Raw genomic sequence first — 25754 nt, 5'->3', positions numbered from 1 at the left:
CGAATAGCTGGAGATGTTTGCCTGGCTATTTGCCTCCTGGCCCTCTATACTCCAGGTGCTGTATGAATTACGACGTGTACACCAATAAAAACAACACGTACAGCCACAAACAAGTAGATTACGTGAACTATTCACAAAGTTTTGTTTAGACCCGTGTCCTGCAAGAAGGTCAACAACGCTTTCAAATCAAACTTTATTTAACCTCGGCAAAGCCCAAGGCGTCGGTGGCATGTAACGCACAGGTGCTACGCATCCGCCGATAGTGTGATTCAAGTAATTTGGTAAGTTTCACTGAACGCTCAACGATGAGTTCAAAATTTTAATCTCCCTCTTTTGTAGTTAATGTACATGTCGTTTAATCTGATGTGGCACAAGCATGGTTTCTTTTGTCTGTAAAAGTCTCGCGGAATATTCAAGTCACATGATAGATGATGTGCAAAGGCCCATATTGGTAACTAGCATGTATTTAGAGAGATAGCTGAAGGTGTCGAGCGTGTGTGAATACAAGTGTCATCACACCTTTTCTCGAGAAAGGTACCTCGACAATCTCTCTCGAGATGTCATGTCCAGGTCTGGCGACGTCATCAGGCTGGACGCTGTTCTTTATTATGCAATGGGCAGGTAACTACTGCAGAGCAATTATATGGTGGAGGTTCCAGATTTTGTTGCATAAGCTATGACAAGTTGGTCCTGCGTGTGTTAGAGACTTCAGCGCTGTTCTTGAGTCGGTGAACGTGACCCAAGGCTCAGCTGTCTACTCTACGATAAATTTAAAGAAGCCCATAAGTAAAGGTTCTCAGTTTTGCGTGTTCACGACGGGACGACAGAGATAATAAGATTATCACTAACCGATGGTTATTATAGCACTGCGCGTCAAGCTTCATATAGCCACCTAATATTTCATGCAGCATATTACGATTTCCCCAATATATTTGTGCCGATACGCTAGTAGGACGTAACGAATTTCATAGTTCGTTTATGTCTTTGACACGTCAAGGCCATCAAATTAATGATGTACATTCTCTCGTGTGGACTCGACCCACGTGTCAGTGAAGGTTACGCTGGACCGTAATAATTTCAGGGGTTTCACGTCCCAAAACAATGGCATGGTTAGGCCTATATGAGGGACGCCATAGTGGAGGGCTCCGGAAGTTTTGACCACCTGATATTCTATACCGTGCACTAAATTGCCCAGTACACGAGCAACGACTATTTAGCCTCCATTAAAATGCGGGCGCCGAGGACGCAGGATCGAATACGCTGTCATCGTCAATCTTCATGCTTTGCTCTTTTCATTTTTTGCAATATTATTTGTAAATAACAAGGTTTACATGTTTTATCACATCTATTATCAATACTGTTGGCCGGCACAGGCTCTTGGCATGCGTGAATATGGCATGTTGGCTTGTTAGAGTAAATTTTTTGGGTGTGAGGCGATTGAAGGTATAAATCATGCTTCATGTATGTTCGGGCGTGCTCTGTGTGTGCGCGTGTATGTAAACACATGCAGAATCAAAAACTTTTAGGGGCTTCTCCTCAATCTCCCACCAACCTACGCCATGTGGCTTGTCCCGAAGTATTTGGTCGCGTGTCTGTATGCGGATCTGCATACCCCCGCCATTACGGTCAACTACCTCCTCCGTCCGGACGTGTGCAGAGCACACTGTTTGCATTCGTCAGCTGTCGTATTCCCGCGTCCTAACTGAATGGTGCGCTACGGCTCACGTGTTTTGCATCCGGTCGAAAATGTGTTAGTTGGTGCGTGTCATCCGTCATTTGTTACCTGACATCCGGTCTCAGCACAGTGCGTCCAGTAGCTTCCGGTCGCCGGAGCGGAGTGCGTAGTCGCGTGAACTTCTTTCTGTGAGCACGGATGGGCGCATTTGTGTATCCGTCTCACTCGGCGAATGTGCGTCTTCATCGTACTCGTGCAGCGCAGAGTGCGAATAAGCGGTAGCGTTATTACGCGAACTACGTCTAGTCTAGGGTTTCCACTCACTTTCGAGTGAAACTCGCAAGAAGACGAGTGAAAAATCGCCAAAAGTCGCCATTTTTCTTAAAATTTCGACAAAAAAGTCGCCATTCTACGTATGCGAGGTCTGTCTTGTTATAAAAATGCTAAATATGTATATACACAGTGCAGTACAGTATCATCTATAACCCCTAAATTATATTGGCGTTTTGCAATGCCAGTCGCAACAGCTTCATCGTGGGAGCACATGTGCAAAAGCCCAGATACAGGTGCCTCATTAAAGCGTTTCGCGTTTGTTTTACATCGAAAGGAAGAAGTACTTCTCGACCGATACTAGTGTCCCCAAATGTCCTGCATTACACACAGGTGAAACGCGTTCTGGCAAACATTCTGACCACCGCGAAACGCTGTTAGCGAGACATTCGCTCTTTCAGCGCTTCCAGTAAGTACGCGTGAAGGTAAGCAAGAACATAATTTGCACAACGTCAGCTGCAATTTCGCGAGCCATTGTATACCCTGCCCTTGGAATTCCGCGGCCGGTCTACTTTACACGGCGTGCCAAGTGAGCAAGCTCCAAGTATACAATGCAGCCACACGGCAATTTCACAGAATAACGGTGAACTGCTACAGGTTTACTTTCTATACAACAACCTGCTCACCTTTAATACATGTAGGCGGCAAGCAGGTCGTGGGAATCGAAGCAGACAAAAAAGAAAAAGAGCAAAACGCTTTTCCACGCGCCACGTTATGGGGTCACGCCTAGAGCGTCTGCACCGAAGCTCGCTATACGTGCCACTGAAAACCGAAACCGAGCCACCTCAGGCACGGACGAGCGCTTCCAAGGGTACCGAAGAAAAATGATCGACGCAACACGCAGTTGTGTTGGCATAGAATCCGTTTCCTTGCGCAGTATACTCGCCTTTGTATTTGTTTGTTGTTTTCATTTTGACTGCTACATTTAAGCTCGGCAGACGAAGTAGGAAGAAACGAAATGACGCAAACGTGACCGGAGCCAGAAGTCAACGATGCTTGAAGCGGCCACGGTGCGCCTAAGCTAATTAGAGCCTTTGCGGAAAATTTGCGTTGGCGATGGAGGTGGCTGCTCACTTGCCCCGACCGGCCGTGGCTGAATTGAAAAAGAAAAGGACATCAACTTTGCAAGCGAAAAGAGTTCTACCTTGCAGACGGTGTTAACGACCTGCAATGGTTTCTTGGAGCGTATCTTAACGCATGTTCTTGCTAAATTAGTCCAGGAACACGAAATTAAGTCACTGTACCTGCCATAAAGAGCAGCATATCTAGGTTAGGGAGAAAAGAATGTGTTTGAATAAAGTGTGCAACGGTAAACTAGGAAGCCCGCTCAATGCGCTTTTCATTAATTTTATCGTGAGAGGAATGTGGAAGGTCTTTGATAGGGGGGGGGGGAGGCAATAGGGCAAGCTATAATTTCGGTATTTAGGCCAAACTTACCACCAGGAATGCCTAAAGAGTGGTTGCTGCACACCGCAGGACGACCGAAGCCAGATGCAGCTGTACGTCGATTGGATGAAGGTATCCAGTATGCGATATTCTTGCGGAGGGGTGAACATTTGTGAGTGTGAGCAGTATACACGGCAGATTTTCTTTTCACTATTTCAACCCCAAACAACCTACTAGTCCTGTAGGAGCTGTCGCCTATGTAGCCATTGCATCACCATCCCTTAGCTTGCTTTAAAAATCAATGGCCCGAACTGTAAACTTTCTCGTAATGCTCCGCACATGACGGATAATGTGACGCTTCTTGCCTGGACATGCGCAGATAAGTCTCCGTGCCTACGTTTTTTTCCCGCCGCTGTGAGCCTTTTCGGTTGTTGGTAGGCGTTTGTGTTGCCCTGACTTCACTCTTGTGCTCATATTTGTACGGTTCCGACTCTTAACACGAAAACTTCCTGCACGTTAAAAAAATAAAATGGTAGAACATGCTGGTTTAAGATATTAGTATGGTTTGTCTATGAAGAAGGCAAACCTCGAGCATAACAGCTCTAATATGAAAGCTGACGATGAATTTCAACATGCTGACTACTGGTAAATGCGCCTATCAATTCTACGTGTTTATGGTGACTTCAGCACATCAATAGATTTCAGAAGTAATCATTGTATAATATAACCCACCTTTATTATTCCGCGACTATCACACGTTGTCGCTCACACACACAAAATGGGTTTTACAGCTCCCTCTACATTATAACATTTCTTCGCATTGATATTGCAAGTATTTGAGAAATTCTTAACATGATATTTCGCGCTATGATTGACACATGCTTAGCCAATGAGCTCGCAAAGCTTTTGTAACTTGATGCCATAAGCTTTAGTGTTTGTGGAACAGAGGAAAAAAAACGCCTTAACATGATCTTCCGTGCTTTGATTGGCACAGACTAAGCCAATGAGCACGCAAAGCTTTTGTAACTCGATGCGATAAGGTTTAGTGTTTGTTGAACAGAAAAATAAAACGCCAACTGAAGGGAGAACGTGATTAGTCGTCGGATAACGGTGGATGAGGTAAAATGAAGCGAGTCTCTATGCCACGCAAAACATCGCACACAGCACGTTGAACAGGTAACTGACATCTGATTCGACTACACATTACAAAACATCGATATTCGGATGAAGTAATAGCCTCTTGAAAGCTGTGTAAAGCCGTGCATGGTTTTCGTGAATGAAAAGTAAAAGAGCCCAATATGTCACGATGTCATTGTTGTGGTTTTAGGTACTAGAAACACGATAGGATAACGAGGTATGCCATAAAGGGGGGCTTCGGAAATTTTTATTATCTGGTGCACCTTGACGTGCTTTAACATCACACAGTGCATGGGACTCTACTAGTAATGATTCTGTCTTTGTTTATAAGCCCATTATTCGGGTTAATATTTCATATAACAACAACGAAGTTTCAGAGAAGAGTACCACCAATGTTGTCTGTTGGAAACTCAGTAACCAGAAAAGTGATTAGTTCAAAAAATGGCTATAGTGTTCATATGAAAGTAATAGACAATTCATTGTAAAAGCACTGGCTGTAACTTCAGATGTTCGTTTTTGAGGAACTTTTTAAATATAGAAAAAAACAACACTCAATACTCCCTTGTATACTGCGCACAAGTGGTCAGTTCAACATGAAAGTAAACATTCCTTCTTTCTATTATGCAACAAAGGGAAATTTTGTTTTCTTGTTTTATGCAGTAACATACAAGCGTGTTGAGCAGGAAATTGCGTTTCAAAAAGTATCGCAAAGCAGGCAACGTACCGTGTAAATCTGGTAAAGACACGTCCTTGTCCTAAAGTAGCCTCCAGGGAGATCGGCCGACACATTTTTAACTGTTTCACGTTAAGGTGTAACACGGTACGCAATATTAAAATATTTCATTTAAATCAATGTTCATTTCTAAAAAATTAATGCCTTCCAGAGTGTATGAACGCGACAAGGGCATTAGCTCTTATAAAATGTCATAGCTCTGCATTAGAACCCAGTGGTAGACAGAGTGCAGTCTTCGAAGCACTCCTTTGAATTTCAAAGAAGGTGCAATTACAAAATAAACATACAACTGTTTTTTCCCATCTGTCATGTGTGTATTCCCTTACTCAGCCTGCGAACGATGTTTCACCACAGGTAGAATAATGCAATATGTTTAATGCAGCAATATAGTTAAACTTTCGCGTATCCACGCAAGCGTAGTTGCAAAGACGCACTCAGTGAGCAGTTACTCTGGCGCAGTATACTCGTCGAAATGAATCAATGATGACAACGCTCCCAGCAGTGCGAAAACAAAACGTGTTTAAACGTTGAAATTAGGGAATTTCTCTTTAGAAAAGTTGGCTGTCCTCATTGAGCAAATATTTCCGAATGATGTGGTGCTTCCCGTTCCAAAAGAACTCTTTATCTTAAAGCAATAACGTATTCACGTTCATGACTACCTCACATATTAACGCTAAATTACTACCTTACACTTTAGTTCGTGGTTATTTTCCGTGCAATTTCCCTCGTTACAGGGCGCGTTTAACCACGGTTTATTCTCTACATCAGCACAAAAACCACTAAGAACGTTTCATCCATTCTTGTACATGTCGCATTATCTTGAAGTTTAAAGAAGCCACGACACAGTCACCCTGCAAAAAGCGGTTTTCAGCAAAAAAATAGATGTAGGGGTTGTATGGTGCTTCTAAATATATGAAAAATAAACTGAGACGATATTTCAGCATTAATTCAACGAGTGGTGAGCGGGGCTACCTGTGTGTCGAAATGGCAGTTCCGCTCACCGCCCGGAACTGCCATTTCGTCCTGGCGTGTGTCACGTCATGTACCGCGTATAGTGGAGCTATCTTGTTCTGACAATGTTTTATCTGCTGTAAATCATTTAATTCAAGTGCTCAGCTGAAGAAAGCTAAGGTGGGTGAGCTGCACAACCATTAAACAAAAGCGTTCGCCGGAATACATACGCTTGCACAACAAGCAAACAGCTCAATACATCACAAGTCGAGTGAGCGCCAGTGTTGCCGGATGTTCACACTGATCGCGTGTGTTATAAGTATATTCAATTGTAAAATACGTTCGCGACTAAATTGACTAAAATAATGCCAGTTTCTTTGCGAAAGCATGACAATAACCCACATGACACAGATTATGATGGAAAATTGTGCGTCATCGCTCTTTCAATTAGCACGGTTGGACAACAGTGTAAACAAAAAGCACGCATGTGAAACTGCAGATGCTCGAGTCTTGAGCTCACCTTTCCAAGTCTTTAACTCTGTTTGTGTTACCTTTCCCTTCGCCGTTACTGAGAATGAATCGGGAAATTAAACGTATTCATGGATATGTTTAATTTCCCGATTCATTTTGAGTGAATGCTCACTTTATGCATGAAGTGCACCCGCAGATTTCCTCCCTTGATATCAATTACCTTCATTTTAGTGTGTGAAGAGAGATAACTGAAGTGGCAGCACATCCTCCAAAGCTGAATTTAACGACAGGTATGATTATATATGCAATTTCAGCTCAATTTTTAATGCCGTCATATAACTTATACGTACAACGAAAAACAAATAAAAGAGATGCTAAAGAGATAGAGAAGAGGAAAGGATACAAGAGAGCAGGAGGAGATATGAAATAGACTTAACCAGTTCTTCTTGAGCGAAGCACTACGCAAGTGAGAAGGAGGTGAGAGAGAACTGACCGTCAAGCACTGCTGCTAAATGAACTAGCCTATATAGCACAATCTCAGCGAGACGCCCACGCCAGAATCCAGTGGTTCACGCTTCCTAAGCGATGCATAACGCCTACTGAAAATACCCTGCCGATTGCACCGCCAAAGTATGAAGACATTGTAGTGGCCGAGAGGTGAACACATGACTCTTTTGTAATCTGTGACTCATATCTAACAATCAAAAGAGCCGCTTTAAAACTTCGCATTGCGGGCTTTCGTAAATGTCTGGAATATTTTTTTTCTTCCGTCCTCTCCCTAAAGCCTGACTCGCGATTGATTGATATGTGGGGTTTAACGTCCCAAAACCACCATATGGTTATGAGAGACACCGTAGTGGAGGGCTGCAGAAATTTCGACCACCTGGGGTTCTTTAACGTGCACCCAAATCAGAGCACACGGGCCTACAACATTTCCGCCTCCGTCGGAAACGCAGCCGCCGCAGCAGAGATTCGTTCGCGCGACCTGCTGGTCAGCAGCCGAGTGCCTTGGCCACAAGACCACCGCGCGAAGGCTCAAGCCTGACTCCGAAAATGACGTTCAAGAACTTTCTGAAATATCATTTGTCTGACCATGAGCTGATTACGAAGTACGCTACACACATTTTCCGCTCGTCTCTTAGTTTATTAAGTGTCATCTACGTGAGTTTAATCCTTCAATACCATCACAAACATAGCACTTCGATGAGGCCGCGTTTCGGTGAGTGTTGCATACTTGCATGGACTCAAGATTATTTTTTGCTGCGAATATTCTTGAATCATGAACATATATCTCAATGGCACAGAAAGCAACGAAGGCGTTACTGCAGTACTTCAAGCCGACAGGTCTCTATTTCAATCACAACAAAGTTATTTCAATCACAATATGGTTATTTCAATCAATAAATAAATGTGCAAATGCCTAATTGATGCGTTTGACAACGTGCGCGCCTGATATTCTATGTTCTTCTTGCACTCTACATCTCCTTTCATACCTCTGTCCCTTCGCTCATGGCAGGGTAGTGAACCGGACGAGCGTCTCGTCAATCTCCCTCCCTGGAATGGTTTCCATCTGGGATAGTTGGTGAGCTTACATGTCGAGTGGTTGCAGCTGAATATTCGTACGTACGTTTGAATTTAGGTGCAACAACTCGACATACAACGCCTCTCTCTTCTCTTGCTTTACTCTCCCACCACCACTCAGAAAGAGGCAGAGGAGGACTTTCTTTCTTTGTGTAAGTGAGTGAGTGAGAATTTATTAGAAGGCAGAGAGGTCGGCATGAGCTAGTTTAGTTAGCTCTAGCCTGCTAGCCTACACAGGGGATAAGGGAAGGGGGAAGGAAAGAGGGATGAAAGGTGATGGTGGGGACAAGAAGAGGTGGCGCGTATGTACAGTAGCCACTTGGCATAGTACCTATAGTCTAGCATCTAGTCCAGTGCTTTTTATAAAATCTAATGAGACTCCTGATATTGTGTACACTCTGGATTTTTAGACGAACACAGTGTCGAGATATCATACATTCGCGTTCTTGCACGGCACCCCCGTCAAAATGGGTTAGGCGCGTGGCCTGAATTTAGGATCCTACGAGTTCTCGCTTGACAGCTGAACTTCCCAGCGGTTGAGCCACCGCAGCAGACACTGGTTTTCTTGTTTCGCGGCCATTTATTATTTTCACGCTAACTATCACCGATGCACAATATTTTGGAAACATTTATGTAAAAAAAATCCAAGCAGTGAGATTACTTCACGTACAATTTTGTCCATGAATCGCAAAAAAAAAAAACGTCTGATGTGCAGCCTCTCTGGGGACCACCTGCCGGTAATGCACTCCCTCACCAGAGCAGGATTGACCACCCTGATGCAGTATACTTGGCCACTACCTCGTATATGAACGCAGCAATAATCCTTGGCCCTCAGTCCCCAGCTGCTGCAAAGCAACTTTCCAGGGTGGCGGTCAGACCTGCGACAGAACGGAGGGTGCTGAGCCGCCGTTATAGTTTGAGCGTGGCTACGTTTAATGTCCGAACGCTATCTAGTGAGGCTAGTATAGCTGTGCTATCTATGCAGGTGGTGATGGTAAAGTTGCGAACGAGAATGAAGCAGGAAATGATAGGCGAAACATAAAAGCAACATTATAGAGCGATCTGCGTCATTCTAGGTAACTATATTCACAAAATCTAAAATATAGATAAACAATTCTTGTAATACGTTCCTTACTGTATCAAAAACAAGGATGGTATGGCAGCTACACAACTACACTCTTCTGTTCTTACGGCCTCTTTCAAACAGAAGCGTTTTTATACCCCTACCCGCCTCTTTTTCTATTCGTATTGCTTAAAAATATTACGAAAAAAAACACCTTAGGGCCCTCAAACGAAAGGCTCAAGCCTCAAAAGCATGTTTAAAGGATCAGGCTTAAGTTGACAAAATGAAACTTCCTTTTGAACTCGCCGAAACGTGTGCCTATTAACAAGCTAGGTGGAAAATTGGATTAAAGTGTCGTCTTTCATCAATCCTATGACACACTACTTTGCAGCACAAACGCCAGTCGAAGCAGGAAAGAAAATGACACAGGCTTGACTTACTCCAAACTGATACAATGCGGACATATGCATCGCACGTTGTATACAGTAATACTTCAACAGCAATATTTCAAGGCACACGGAAGAGATATTTGTTTAGGATATGTAGAAAAACGTGTTGTGGAATGCTCTGCTTTAAAAAAGGAAACTGTGAGCTCGCTTGAATACCTGTCAGACGTGATTGGCTTAGCCGGAAGCCATAAAAATATATTCGCGAGGAGTGTATTACATTTGACGTGCCGGCCTAGCGAGAGGTATAATGATGCGAGGACGGAAACTGCCGAAAAGCACGGCCACGTGGGCTACACAAAAAGGTCTCGCATTATGTTCTTGCGATTGATTACGTAAAAGGCTTACGATCCCTAAATTTTTATATTTGAGGGCGCCTGTTCAAACACGGGCTTTAAAAACTAAATAAATGCTGAAAATATGAGCGTATACCTTTTTTCTCTACATCAAAACAGAATAAAAAAAGCAGTGCTACAATCAATTAGGACAGTGTTTGAGAGCAAGGCGCACCTCGGTATGATAGCAATAGTAAGTTTGTCTAGAGTCTCCTTGGCTTTGTGTTGTCGTGTTTTTTCACTATGACATAGTTTTTCACTCGCTATAACTAGCGTTTAACAAGAAGATGGGGCTAATTTTATCTTATATATGTTTGGTACTACGCTCGGACAGCATATCATATAGCATTTCCGCTATGAGCCTTCAAGCTGGACATATAACCCTTATAGTATGCCTCATAATTTCTAGAAAAGCGGCACAGTGTAATACAAAGGCGTAAAACGAGGCAACAGGGATGCATTTGCCTTCCTTTTGTATCGCTTTTGTCGCGCCTATTTCTACCATTGCGCCACTTTTCTAGAAGTTGCCGATGTATTTATAAGCCCAACAGCGCATTCCGTTTTAAAAAATCCTAATAAGGTTTCGGAACTTATACACACCATCACAAAAACATACTGGCTCACGCACTTCCAGCTTTTAAAGCACTCATTAGATTTTCTCAATTGATTTCTTGCTAGAGCGATAAGTCGTCAGCAAAATCAAAGATTCGAGTAGTCGAATAGCCGTGTGGGGCAAAGAAAAGAAACAAAAACAAGAAAATGCTAATTAACTTTTTATAACAGTCGAATTTATTTATCGAACATACCAAAATGTCAAAATAAAGGACAACTCACTTATAGCTGTCACTTTCATAAATTCTTCGGTGAATGCTACTTCAAACTTATTACGCATTGAAGTGTTTTTTTTCCTCGCTTTTGCCTTGTTATACTTAGTTGATGCCTGGCAGACTGAAATAAATTGCCTCCAAAGTACGGAAGGTGCTCCGCCAAAAGTCAACAAACTTCGTATATTCCTCTTTCTCTCCCCTTGAAAGCTGAGGTATATATCTACTTTCACGAAAACACCATTCATCCCAGGTTGTCTCAGCCATTGCCTCAGCAGCGCTTCATTTTTGACAGGCACAATATTTTGAGCTACTCGAGCAAGATGGAGCAACGTGACTACTACAGAAACGGGTGGTTTCGCAGAATGGTACTGTAAGGAGGCTACACAGAAAGAGTGCAAAAGAAACTGGGCCACGGAGATGCATACTTCTTCCGCGTCGAGCATCCGCATACGGGCGTACGAGATAGTGAAAGCGTGAAAATATTGCAGTGCGAAGACGACGGTTAAAGTATGGCCCGGGTTGTTCCTTTTCTCCGGGCGACGACACCTCACCCTCGCCGCAACGCGTGCCTACTTTTCCACAGATTACACGCTGCGCCATGTACTCTGTACGCGTGTAGTGTGTGCTTCGGGGTGTAGCGGCGTTGCTGGATAAGCCAGGAGCTGTCTTTGTTGCCACTCAGCAGATTGGAACAGCACGGCGCTATGCAATTACGTGCCGTTTCTGCACCGGCCGCGGCAACAACAAAGCGGCGAAACAGACAAAGCGGCCGCATTTTTTTTTTCTTCTTTCACACCGGCTCGAACTAGTGCGCCCAGAACGGCGTCTCAAAGCCAAACAGTGGACCTTTGTAGTGCGGTATTCAACTAGGTCCGTTCGATGAGTCGAACGGCGCGCCCAGCCATACCGATGTCGGAGTTACAGATTTATGCCCGAACCCGGAAATGTATCGCTGATAGGAGGGAAAACGAAATGACGTTTTCTTCAGTTGGAGCAGAAAGCGACAACAATCAGGACACTTTTCTCACTGCCGGTGAACAAGCGGACGCAACTTTTCCCTTTCATACCGTGTCCTCGCATTTACCGCGTTCAACAGAAATGATTTTCTAAAATGATTGATTTTTCGATTGACGGACGAATATAATCTTCTATAGCTTAAAAGCTTACTCATTTATTATTTTTGTAAAAAAATAACTAACAACTTCAATGTTTTTCGGGACGCAAAACATACTTTGAAAATCCATAAGCGCATGTCAACACGAAAAATGGGTTCCTAAGATTCTTAAAAAAAGAAAAAAACAACTGTTGGTTTGAATGGCAACTAGGATATTGATGAGCTGTTCTTTTTTTTTAACAGAGTCTTGCCTCCTTGTTAGCCGTAATGGTTAAGTGTCAACACTAAAGAAATTCGACTATGACTTAGCGTGTTCGTGTATACTGCTTAATGTGCTGTATTTCTCTCTTCTCTATCTCCTCGCTATCTTTCATCTCTTCCATCCCCCTCCAATGCGCAGGGTAGCAAACAGGCTCCCTGTAGACTGGTTAACTTCACTGCCGTTCTTTTCCTCCTATTTTTCTCCCTAGAGAAAGTTAGAGGCAATGTATTGGCTCAGTTCCTGAGTTAGGTTTCCAAATTAGAGCAAACAGGTGGTTTACAAGGTCACACAGCAAGGACAAATTTTGGGCTATATTTAAAGCAAATCCAGGTACTCGGGAAAACTACATTCTCGTTAATCCTTTTACATCCTTTCGCATAGTCGAATGAACTAATAACACCACGTTGTTAAAATTTTCGGAGCCCTGCACTTCCGCGTCTCTCATATTCATATGATGGTTTTGGAACGTAAAACCTCAGATAATAATAATATTCAATCAATCAATCTTTTAGTCAGTCAATAAAAAATTTAATTAACGTGCCCAGACACAACCACAAGGTATAAAACAATAAAATAAACCATGCAATACAGTCTACAGAAAAATCAAATAAAGAAAGCGAAAACGCAGAGACAAAAAAAAAACGGCACAAAATGGGAAGAATAAAACAAGACCAAAATTATATAATGGCAGTGAAAAATAAAGGGGAATATACACAATTGTGCGGAAGGCTTCCTGAAAAACGCAAAAGGGGACAATCTCTACATTGTTAACTATCGTAAGACAGTGCAAAGCTGAGATAAAAGCAATGATAGTGGATTGTGAAAAAGATCAAGATTATGAAAGTTAACGTTATATAGACTCTGTATCCTGTGAGCAGTAGAGTGTTGATAGAATTTGTGTAGATACATGAAATGGTCTATTCTGTCTAGTTAAATTACGCGGAATCCGAAAGCTTACACAACTGAGAAGCAAAGGCCAGAATATCAAGCTGCGATAGACTGCAAAGAATTAAGATGTCAGCGCAATTTAGTCGGCAGTGAAGTGATGGCAATGATAATAATCTGGCAGTGTATAAACGAGATACAAAGTCATTTCTAGCAAAACGATGGTTGTAAAGACTTATGCATTTTTTCTGGACTCGCTCAATGGCGTCTCTGCCACATTTAGCGATGCCATTTCAGATCACAGAAACATACTCAAGTTGAGGAAGACATGTTGCGGTGTACGATTTCCGGAAGGCTGTATGAGAACTGCATTCTTGAGATATTCTGCAAATACAGCCGACAGAACGAAGGCCTTACGTGGCAGTACGTTTAGTGTAAGCTAAATGATTGAGCAAGCTATTAGAAAGAACACCAAGATCACTGAACTCATAAACCTTACATAACGACACGGTATTACCAGTGTCCATGTTGTCATGTCCATAGACATGACAACATGAATGTTTTGCGAGATATACTCATGAACTTGGTTTCTGGGGTATTCAGGGATAGGTTATTGTTGTCACACCATTCAGAGAGAGAACACACGTGAGACTGCAGCAAGAGACAAACGTTAACTAAATTGATTGCTTTAAAAATCTTGATGTCATCGGCATACCTGAGAAAAGAAGAATAACGACTTGGAAAAAAATGTCGTTAGCGTATATTAAAAATAATAGTGGGCTTAATATTGACCCTTGAGGAAACCCACTAGTAACTTTGTACAAGGAGGACGTTTCGCCATTTATGGCCGCATAACGTGATCCATTGAAGAGATAGCTGTGCAAAAGAATCACAATAGACGAGTCAGCATGAAAATTTGCAAGTTTAGCCAAAAACAATGAGTGGCTAACTACGTCAAAATGCTTTCTCAGGTCACCGTAGACGACGTCAACCTCTCGTCTCTGAGGAATAGAGGGGACGATTTGCGTCAGGAAACGAAAAATTTGTGATAGCTGAGCGGCCAGGATAACCCCCGTGTTGACTAGGAATCGGTGAACTTTTACGCTAACATACAATATGCTGTGTAGAGCCCGCTCAAAAATATTCAATGTGGCGCACATGATAGAAATAGGGCGATAAATAGAAACATCATCTTTGCAGCCCGACCTAAATTATGGAAAAACACGCGCAATTTTCCACATGTTAGAAAATGTGGAAGCATTCAGACAGTTAATAAACGTTGCAGTCAGTGCTGGGGTATTGTTAAAAATAATATTAATAATATCAATAATTATATATATATATATATATATATATGGAAATTCTCTTGAAGTAAGGGAAATGCGCTACACGCCTGCCATATACAGAAAACACGGTATAATATTGCTAATATACAAAAGCTACAATGAATGATGTAGGCGCGGCAATCATGATCAATGTCTACTCGTTCTGAACGTTAGCATTAGCATTTGAAGCATTTTTTTTTTTTATCGCAGGATGCCCCCAAGCGATAGTTGAATGAGTAAGGTAGCACAACGTTCACAGATCACCAACCTGAAATACACGGGACTGGTACACAGCTGGTGATGCAACCACACTATCAACTCATGAGAAACTTTGGGTGAAACCCTTGCCGGTTTCTATTATGAAACCAGCACCATTCTATCGGTACGTTCCTATCATGAAAACTTCAAAGTCTCGAACTTTTGCAATAAAGAAATTTCTCAACTCTCGAAGAGTAAAATGACCATACCCATGTGTGTTCGTTTTTTGACTGAGTGGGCGAGTGGGCGAAAAAAAAAGAAAGATAAGACTTGCCCGAATCCAACTCTTTCTTGTCCGGCATACTGATTTCTGTAGTGGTTATCAGAAACCGGTGACCAGTCGTGCTAGCCATAACCTTTTGTGGGGTCCCAATTTTCAGAATCATTTGTCTTTTCCCTTTCGTTTTCCGCTAGCTCGAGGACTGTATTTTTTTTTTCTCCTAGACAACCCTCCCAAGTGTACTGTCGCATTTTTCTTTTATCTCTCCTTGCTGACCAAGCATTCACTACGCACAAAGCGAGAATGCAACGCGCTCTTCAACGTGTGCTCTATCTCGTTACGCGAGAGTGCTGCGTGTTCTCAGAAGCGCTTGCATCTCGTCAGGAAACGCAGTGACTGCGAAATAGTCGAGTGACCGCAAGCACCACGGATTCCGTTTGATTTATACGGGAAAGAAAAAACAACGGTGTGCATCAGCGTGTCGCGTGACGGCGCTCGCCAAGGTTGTGCGTAGTCTCCGGTCAGTCGCCTGCGCGCTGTGGAAGCGAGCAATTGCGTGACACGGGTAAAAACAACGATGTTTTGATCACATCCAAAGGAACATGCCTGGGAGAACGAGGTTCCAGGCGACTCGGGTAGTGTGTCATCACATTTACAACGATCGTTGAAGCGTAATAGGAGAGATGAAGTATTAAACGTGAGAACAGAATATTTTGGCTGAGAAACCTTGCACACGCAACGTGGCGGACACAAAACGACAAGCATTGAAATAAATAAAAGCATAAGGTGTATAGAACATGCCGCTTGTGTTTCCTTGAAATATTGACTATAAAGTCGCGATTTTGCCGCAAGCGAGAACCAGTGAATGCGATAGTAATAGCAACAAGTTGGAATGTTATGCGAAGCAAGGCTGGCAGTAAACGCCTTTATGATGTGGCTTAACTCCACAAAACGCTGGCGTGGTGAAATACAGTCACTTCAGTGAGCGAAATGGTTTTCGTGCTATCTATTTTTGTGTTTCAACGTGAAGTAAATGCGAAATACCAGGATGTACAAAGATGTCACCTGTCTTCCAATCTCTGGTAAGGTATGGAACGCGTGACCGCCCTCTTTTTGTGAAAGTTCACAGTTGCTGCCGGAGAGACGCCGCCCCCAGCACCGGCACCACTTCATGCTCCTCGCCTGACGGAGTCGACTGGTGCGTTTCATCTCTGCTTGAGCCGCTTACGTCTACAGGCTTCCCAGGTTTTCGCACGTACATGGAACATGCGACACGTGGAGTGACGTTATCAATTTGTACTTTATCTGGAACGTGACGGCAACGGCAGAAATGCGCCTCGAGTATCCATATAATTGCTATCGCAATAGTAATGTGCTAAATATCGTCATCATCGTCATTGTTGTCATCAGCCGGATTACGCTGACTGCAGGCGCAGTCAGGCTGGTTCCGCCATGTTCCGCCAATCAACCCAATCATGTGCTGTCTGCTGCAACGTTATACCTGCGAACTTGGGACTAAAATATAATTTACGCACCTGATATTATCGCTATTGCAATTATAAGGACACTCTCAGCTGATTGTTTCCGTCGCCGTCATGTCATGTATATATATATATATATATATATATATATATATATATATATATATATATCCTGATGAAGGCCAGACTCTGGGCCGAAACGTCGAAATAAACCACGTTGTGACCGCTCACGGAGGATCTACTGGACTATATATATATATATATATATATATATATATATATATATATAAGGGAAAGAAGTGTATACTTGAGGGCTCGCTTTTCTGTATTTGACACAATATTAATGAGACCTAACAGACAATAATGCCAAGGGATGTATACGGGAAGTTATTTGAACAATTGTAATGTAAATGTGAAGAAAGAAAAGTGGGTGAAAAGATAACTTGCGGTGAGCAGGAACCAAACCTGTGACCTTCGAATAACGCGTTCGATGCTCTACCACTGAGCTACCACGGCGGCTATCCCCCCAGCCACTTTATTGGGTTTATGTGTGAATTTAAACGTGGGAGTGTCAGTCAGCGCCACCTGTAGCCATGGAGGTGAGTGTGGCACACTTTTTCTGATATATATATATATATATATATATATATATATATATATATATATATATATATATATATATATATATATATATATATAACCAATTACCATTAGCTTACGGTCAATGCACTTAAAAAACATTCATTTTCTTCAAGAATGTTTCCTTTAGGTCCACTGACAGGAAATGAAAAACAATTTTTATTTATATTAACAGCCGCTTTCATGGCCAATCCACCGTGGTGGGTGGGTGGGTGGCATATATCAATAACAACCAAACAAGCAACCTTCTCCCACCATCCAGCTGCTCCCGGCGTCGACGCTCACACTTCAATGTCTGGAAACCCTGAGGCGGACGTTTTCATGAAGTGAACTGCAACTGTACTTTTCGCTACCGTCACCGGTATCATCGACATCGACTGACGCCAAGGAAGGAAACACCGGATAAACGCCGGCGAAAACGCTGTATGCAGGTCGGCCTCCGTGGTGCTGCGTGTATTGTACGAACGCTTGCACAACAGCTCTAACGGAATGCTATCTGCGCTCAAGCAAGGCGGGCTCGCATACGTGCTCAGACAGAAGAAGAATGTTGTGCTGCGCGTGGGAGATGTGATTCACTCTTTGCAGTCGAGCACTCTGGAGAGAAACTGAAGAGAGAAGTAACTAATAACGAATACGTGATTATTAAAACGCATTCAGAGTGAAAATGAGTTTGTTGTGATTTTTTTCCTTTTTTTTCGGTGTGATATTCACTTTTATTTCGCATTGATTCATTCCGTACTCCTATCAGAACTACAAATTGAATTGTGTGCGGCGTTTGAAAGATTGTGTTCTGCAATACACGTTTCAGGGAGGTCAAGAGCGATTAATAGTGATGCGAGGACTAGAACATGGAGATAAGCAAAAAATTAGAACAGTTTTAACGAATAAACGTAATTTGGCGTCTAAGTCCTTTTGAGGTCAGCAAGATTAGAACATGGAGATAAAAGGAAAAAGAGAACAACCATGGTAACTAGAGATAAGTACGTATCTATTAAGTCCTTCTCAGCTTAGCAGGATTAGAACATGGAGATAACACAAAAAGAAGAATAATTGTGCTAATTAAAGATAGTTAGGCGTCTAAATTCTTTTGAGCTTAGCAACATTAGAGCATGGAGATAACGGAAAAAAGGAGAACAACTGTGCTAAAAAGAGATAATTACGCGTCTAAATCCCTTTGAGCTTTGCATTGTTTTGTGGTCGAGTGACTGAGACTCCACTCTGATCATTGCTGAATGAGGAACTAATGATATTAAGCGATCCTCAATCAATAATGATCAATTAAAAATCACGCCCTATTTAACTCTTTCCTAATTCCGCATGACGCGAACACAAACGCGGCCATGCTTGCATTTGCCATGTTGAGGCTAGTTAAGGTTAGATGAGCCAAAATAAGTATGACCAACCTAAATAAGCCTAATATAGACCTAAAAAGGAATCATATTTTATCTAATTTTAAATATAAGCCGCTGGGAGTAGCCAGTTAGTGCCGAGGCCAGCTGGAAACTACAACCTCTGCTGTGAATCCCTATTGCGCCGCCTGATTCAATCCGCCCACGTTTTTTGTTGACGTGGATTCAAGAACGGGCGTGGCACCGTGGTAGAAAACTTAAATATCCGCCTCAAGTATTAATTTTTGTCAAATTTTTATCAGCCTCATCAAGGTCACGTAACTTTCTCTGCCGCACGTCACACACGTCAAGGCTAGCGTGTCATGAGGTTTTTGTCTTAACAATGGAGATTCAGTGGTGAAGAAGAGGTGAATAGAAATATTACAACTCCAAGTTATTGATCCTACCTCTATCTACAACGTTCCTTGTGGCCTGCATAAAAAATAACTCTCACGTGAACTCCCCTTAGCATAAACATTTTTTCAGACGCAAACATTTGTCGGAGCAGAACCAGAAAACTACCGAAATATCGATCGCAAACACCCGCGCTTCGTGAATGTACTGGTTGCGTGAGCATAGAACAAAGCAGTGAAATTGAATCCTCGTACTGCAGAGAAGCTTTTGATTCACACGTTCAAAGAGCTAGTGAAATAGAGAATTGAAACTTGAGAGCTCCAGGAATTTCCGTGGGATATTACGCAACAACGGAACTACCACGGGAACCATTCGAGATGACTCACTGTTGTATAGCATGTAAGGACAAACAATGAGCAGCTTGCAGGTATGGAGCAGCCGAGGTAATATAAATCTCAAACTTTTCACAGCAAGAGAGCTACAAAATACCTGAGGATGATACACACAAACTGAGCACGACTAAAATGAATGGTCAAAAGAAACAAAAAATTTGAAAATAAGGACCTTTTATGTTGCGCTGCTCCATTCAATGTGAGTGAAATAGCGTCGCAGAGTTGAAACACGTTACCACCTTGTAAAAAAAAACAAGTTCGCGTGTCAAAACATCGGCTCCATCACTTCTCTGTTTTCGAATTTCTATCCTATGTTGTAAAACCAACTGTCTCCATCCAAGTTCTTATCTGAAGAATTCCCGCACGATAGAAGAAGTTTTCTAGCAGTCTCAACAATCTCTTGAATATTGGCAAGCGCTAAGAGTATACAACAGAAAACATGAGGCCAGGAACGCAGCTCAGCAGAAAGAACTATAAAGATATGTAAGAACTGCAGGTGATTGTGGAACCATGAAGTGCAGAGAATATTTATGATGTTGCTTTTGCGCAGCAAAGCGGTGTCTTCACGACCCGCATAGTCAAGACACAATAGAAGACGATGTTCAAGATACAGGTATACGTCGGGTACCGTTAATTTATAGCGCCTGAATTTGGTAGCAGAACGAGGGGCTTGCAATTGCAATTCACAAACAATGAAAAATATACCCTTTGCGCATTTTGTGACGGCCCATTCCAGGGCGCAACTTTTTAACACTTGGTGTGGACCTGCACTGGTCTACAAGTAAACTGTCGTCACCTCCATGCAACAGGTCTCAATCCTTGCTGACCACCGGACTTTGACCGCTAGATTCGTAGATCACACCATCGTTTTCTACTGGACTATATACGCTAAGCACTCCTGTATATGTATTTTTGAATCAAATAATATTATGCCTAAGGGCATACTTTCGAAATAAAAAAAAAAGAAGATTACGAAGCCATATTCGCGAAGCCAAAACCATTCCAAAATATCAAGCGACTTGGGGGAGGTATTCACTAACAGCTGTGAGCGTAGCCGATGTGAGCATAAAATATAAAATGAAAATTGGGGGACCTTTGAGCTTCGTCTTCAAGTGTTGAACACGATAGCGATGTCTTGTTCATAGTGGGTGCGTTGAACACATAGTTCATGAAATCTTTCCGAAGTTGCTATGCACCCACTACGCGGCCACAAGGAAATAGGCGCAGTAAAGTCTGTGCCCCTAGTAGTGGGTGTTCGGCTTCAAACCACGAAGCCATTATAATAATCGCATGTTCTGACGTACACTGGCAATGTGAACTTGTACCACGCATTATTACTGCAATACTTCATGTTGAATTGCGAAGTATGTACACTGGACACGTGTGTTTGTAAAGCATGAAACTTACTTTCCTTGCATTTCCAAGCAGAGAAAGCTATTTTCACAGATTTCACAAGCAGACGTGTTGTTGTGTGGTAGAACATCCGCTTGCTACGAAAACGACCCGGGTTGGATCGGCACTCGTATGCAGAATTTTTATACTTTATTTTTTTTGCATCTTTCTGGATTTTTCGGTCTCGAGAAAGATGAGTTTTCGATCACAACCAATGACGCTGACGCCGACGCCGGTGCCAGAATTTCTCCGAAACGAGCTCTTTGACGCTATTGCGTTATTACACGCACATCATTTATGGTTTACGTCACATTTGTAGCACTACATCATATTACTAACGCCTTTCACCGGAGCGTCACCATACGAGCGTACATCAATGGGGACTGCACCAACTCTAACAAAATAAATGACACCTTCATGATCTAGAGGCTCTTTGTCCACGGGGTATGAAGACTTTAGCACTTGAGATGGAAACAGTTTGAAGGCTAAAGTCACCGCAATATCTTTACCGTTCATATACCACAAAGACCATACCCAATCAGTTGTAGTACAATTCACTACATCTCATCCGAAAGTTCACAACCAGGACCACTCACATTCTTCATAACTAACTTTACTTTATCTCGTCGTGCCAGGGGAACAATTTGGGCTGAACACACGCTGAACTATGCAATCCTGACCTATGTTGTCAGCAGCCGCATTATTTACGTCATCAATGCGAAACTGGGAGCCTGGAAAATCAACAATACTCTTCCTTTTCCGTAATTTCTTACTTGCGTGTAACGAACACTTTGGGCGCTTGTCAAGGTTGCAGTTGACTGCCTTACTGCCAGAAATTAAAACACACACACACACACACACACGCGCGCGCTCTAGGAAACAGTGAAGCCTTACAATATGTAACAAACTGACAGTCAGTACCACAAGTACAGCCTATGTAGCTTCAATTTTCTTGATAACGTGGTCGTCCGTGTGTACACAAGTACACTAGAGCCTTATAGCGGCCGCTTTTGTCAAAAATATTGAGAAAAACAGACCCTGCTTCATTCACACTCGTAAGACGACGTGTTCAAGTGCTAGAGCACCTACAATTATATGCCACACTTCCGGGTTCCCTGAGAGTCTTCAGCCCTGATCTTGTTTTCGGTAACCATTCTGTTTTACGAATCACTGACTACCAAGTACGCATAGCCCTCAAAGTGATGAAAAAGAACGGGATGGGGCTTGCTTTGGAAGTATTCAAACTCTCCCTCGATTTGTTTGCCTCAGGAGATGTTTTTGGAAGAGTTTTCTTTGAGATGCAAGGAAGATGGGGCAGGATAACTAAGCTTTTCTTCCCAGTCTTTTCCTTCAAATGAAGGAAATAGCGCGATGAAAAATACTTCTCGAGAGCTTGTCACCAACAACTGCCTTCACCCGACAGCCACCCCGAGGCTTTTTCAATGCAGAGATGGGATCGTTTTGGGACCTGAATGGCATAGAAAAATAATAAAACCGACAAATAATAAAACATCTTGCCCAAATAAGCTTTAGCGCCAAAATAAGAATTGGTTACCATATGTGTGCTTCTCGGCAGTTTCCACTTTCCCGCAGCAGATGCCCTCTCCTAACTTTCTAGCAGAAGCAACGTGTTCGAAGATTATCCGCAAGCAGACCCGCACAGCTACCCTGATCGAGTGTCGATGCGATGAAGTCTGCAGTAACGCACTGCTACTTACTGTATATAGACTGGACACCAAGAAATTTCATTTACCTTGTAAATATAATTAGTACACAAACTCAATAACTGAAACATGTTGCAGCTTCAATGAATGAATGAATGAATGATTGATTGAATGAATGAGTGAATGAATGAATGAATGAATGAATGAATGAATGAATGAATGAACATGGACAAGCCTCCGCACTGTGGAACTACCGCCCCTATGGATGAACGGCTATTGATTTTTACTGCTCAGCTCATAGAACCAGGCTGTATTCCCAGCCTTGGAAATCACTGTAATATGTAAAAAATGTCAGAAGCATGTAAGGAAAAATGGTTCAGATCCCCTATCGTTAAAATTGAACTTCTTAGATGGGAGGCATAGAGTGCTTTGAAAGAGATTTTTTGATAGGGCCCTGGTGGTTCAAAAATGAAGATATTCGACAGAGATATGTCTGGCTGGGTGAAAATGCATACAAATAGAGTAAACTCTCCAGCCACATTTAGTCCAATGTTTCTAATCTAAAATATACAAAATAACTTTTAACTGACGCAACGTTTCCGAACGGATTCGGCCTCTTTTTCAGGGGTGAGTGTTCGGCCGGTTTCCCTGCATGTTCAGCTTCAGGTGTGCCTAGCTTAAAACTGGGAACGTAAAAAAGGATGTATCCACTACGCTCGCTCCACTAACGTTGTCAGCAAACGGCACCAGAGTGCAGCCTACACTACGATGATTCTTCTTCTTCTCTACATGTCCGGTGTCAGTTGCCATCCTTCTCCATTTTCAGTGCACCAGTGCTAATCCGTTTTTATGATTGGCCGTGACTACATGACACAGCGTGACGACTGGACGCACCAACAAGCCCCTAATGCTTTTCGCGCCCAATGGACGACGCACTATTCTAAGAAAAGTAAGAAACCAGCTATGCTAATTATGTACCCAAATTATAAGTAAAAAAATCCCAGCAAATCCGCGGAATGAATGATGATGAGTGGGACGGAGCGTCCATCTGTCCGTCCGTGCAACCACCCATCCGTCCGTACGCACATCCGCCCCGTTCATGCGTCCGTCCGTATGCCCGTCCATCCGTACATGTGCTCGCACCCCCGTCCATTCATCCGTGCATCTCTCTGTCCGTCCGTCCACCTGTCCGTCCGTGCATCTCTCTGTCCATTTGTACGTCTGTCCGTCCGTCCATGTGTCCGTCTGCACGTCCGTCCGTCCGTCCGTCCGTCTGCACGTCCATCCGTCCGTCCGTCCGTCTGTCCGTCTGTCTGTCTGTCTGTCTGTCTTGTGTCCATCTATGAACACCACTGGCTTTCATGTAGAACGAAGGGTCCTTCGCAGTGGTAGCTATAAATGACAAATGTGAATACGTGAATGTGAATACGTGAACCCTGCTTCTACGTACACCAAATAATTAGGAATCACTGAGCAAGTAACCATCGCATTAGCTGTTTTAGACGCAAGGAGATCCAGAATTTACAGTGATTCTAGAGTAGCCGTCAGAGTATTTACCAAAGAAGTGATTTCTAGACAGGCCCTGGCTATTTATTATCGAGGGGAAGGCCATCAAACTGCACCCAACAGTTCTGTTCGCTGCTCATATAATAGAAATCGACCATGCACCACCCAACCTCCACGAATCTGTGCACAATGATGCATGAGGACTTGCCAAACGTGGAGCCTCAAGGCAAGAAGATGATGAGGTTCCTGTTTGCAGACATAACGGAATCTCTAAGAACTAACGAAGCACCTCTATACATCGGATGCATGGTCTCCCCCCTCCACACAGTAAACAATATATAGGTCAGATAATTACGCCAATGCTCTTACAAACAGCTACCTATACAAACCCGTTGTAAATTAACAAGGTTCATCCACACTTTACTTCTAAAGCATGCGATAAATGCTGTGGCATGATGGCTCTCAGTCATATGCCCTGGCGTTGTTCGGCATAACGCAAAGACAAGTGCAACACTGAAGAGCCATAGGACGCCGCTGTACGAAGTACCACATTAGCGTAACAGTTATGGGCATTCCAATGGACCTGCGAAGTGACCGTAAGGCCGAAAGGGCAGCAGCCTGCGTCCGGCTAGGAAACTGGCGTGACCTATTGAACCGAAATAAAGTTCTTATAGCCGTCCATTCATCCTGGACACATACGTAAATCGTAGAGAACGTTGCCATTTATAAGTAAGAACAGACAAATTGTAGGAAAATCAGAACAATTGTGGTCATGATCCCTTTCCTCCTGCGAGCGTGGGATGCTCACTTTCTCCCCATTTAACTTTTTCCATTCACCTTTATCTTGACGACAACACAGGGTAGCAAACGAGACTCTATAGCACTTCCTTCGTTGTACCCTTATCTTTCTTTTAAATTCTTTTCACCCCGTATCACAGCATAGGATATAGTTAGCCAAACGGCCCACCATTTAATAAGTCTAATTTTTTCTCTCTTCCTCATTCTCAATTTCTCATGAGCATTATTACAAGCTAAAAAATCGCTCTAATATTTCTCTACATACGTAAGTCTTTCACTTTATTTTAGCATTAAAAAGAATCCTATATTTCGAATAATTTAACATTGTTATTGCATATATAGTTAGCCTGGAGAAATGGTTTTGTTACCTGTAACAACAACAGGCTTAAATGTGGATATGGATACGGTAGAAGCAGTATAAAATCAAGAAATTTATCCTTTAAAATATCGCGTGTATAAAATCAAGAAATTTATCCTTTAAAATATCGCGTTCATATTTTTACATATAAAATTATAGTGAAAACTCGGCAGACTTCCTGAATTGTGGCGATTAGTCTGCCTGGCTATAAAGAGGTTATGTGCTTCTCGAACAATTTAGTAAAGTATACACGTTGGTTTGAACGACTGGCCACAGTTATTGCTTCGCTTAGCGTTATCGATGTGCAGTCCATCGTGGTTCGGTATCTCACTGTTTCTCGAGATACGCAACGAAACGAAAACGCAACGAAAACGTTCTTGCTTGTTTTTGTTTCAACTGAGACAAACTATAATGCGTGCAGACGAAAGGTCAAAAGAGGCGCTTATAGGCACCGACAAGAAATAGTTATCTATGCCGTTGGTTAACGAGGACTCCTAATCGTTCAGCATTCCCCAGTGCAAAGATAGCCAGGGTATGGTTACCCGCTAAATGAGAGCGTCATTTCATGTAGCTTCTATCGGAAGCATTCGCAATGGCAGAAGTGAACGTTGCTATGGGCCCCTCACGTCTTGCTGGTGATTGCTCGCGTTTTATCGGCATAGATAATGCTGTTTTAACATTGAACGCTCCTAAATTAAAATAACAGTTAGCTGACCATTCAATATCAATATCTAAATTATGGTTACTAACATCCTAATGAGCCAAAAAAAGGGAACCGAGCTG

General features: G+C 42.7%; 1 protein-coding gene across 1 annotated transcript in view; it reads right to left on the bottom strand.

Moving 5' to 3' along the window:
• Nucleotides 1-25754, bottom strand: part of LOC119164602 (uncharacterized) — a 156814-nt gene that overhangs the window by 111081 nt on the left and 19979 nt on the right. The gene's annotated exons all lie outside the window — the stretch shown is intronic.

Source organism: Rhipicephalus microplus, chromosome 1 (assembly GCF_043290135.1).
Source record: "Rhipicephalus microplus isolate Deutch F79 chromosome 1, USDA_Rmic, whole genome shotgun sequence".
Classification (NCBI taxonomy): domain Eukaryota; kingdom Metazoa; phylum Arthropoda; class Arachnida; order Ixodida; family Ixodidae; genus Rhipicephalus; species Rhipicephalus microplus.
This window is presented reverse-complemented; position numbering and strand designations above follow the sequence as displayed.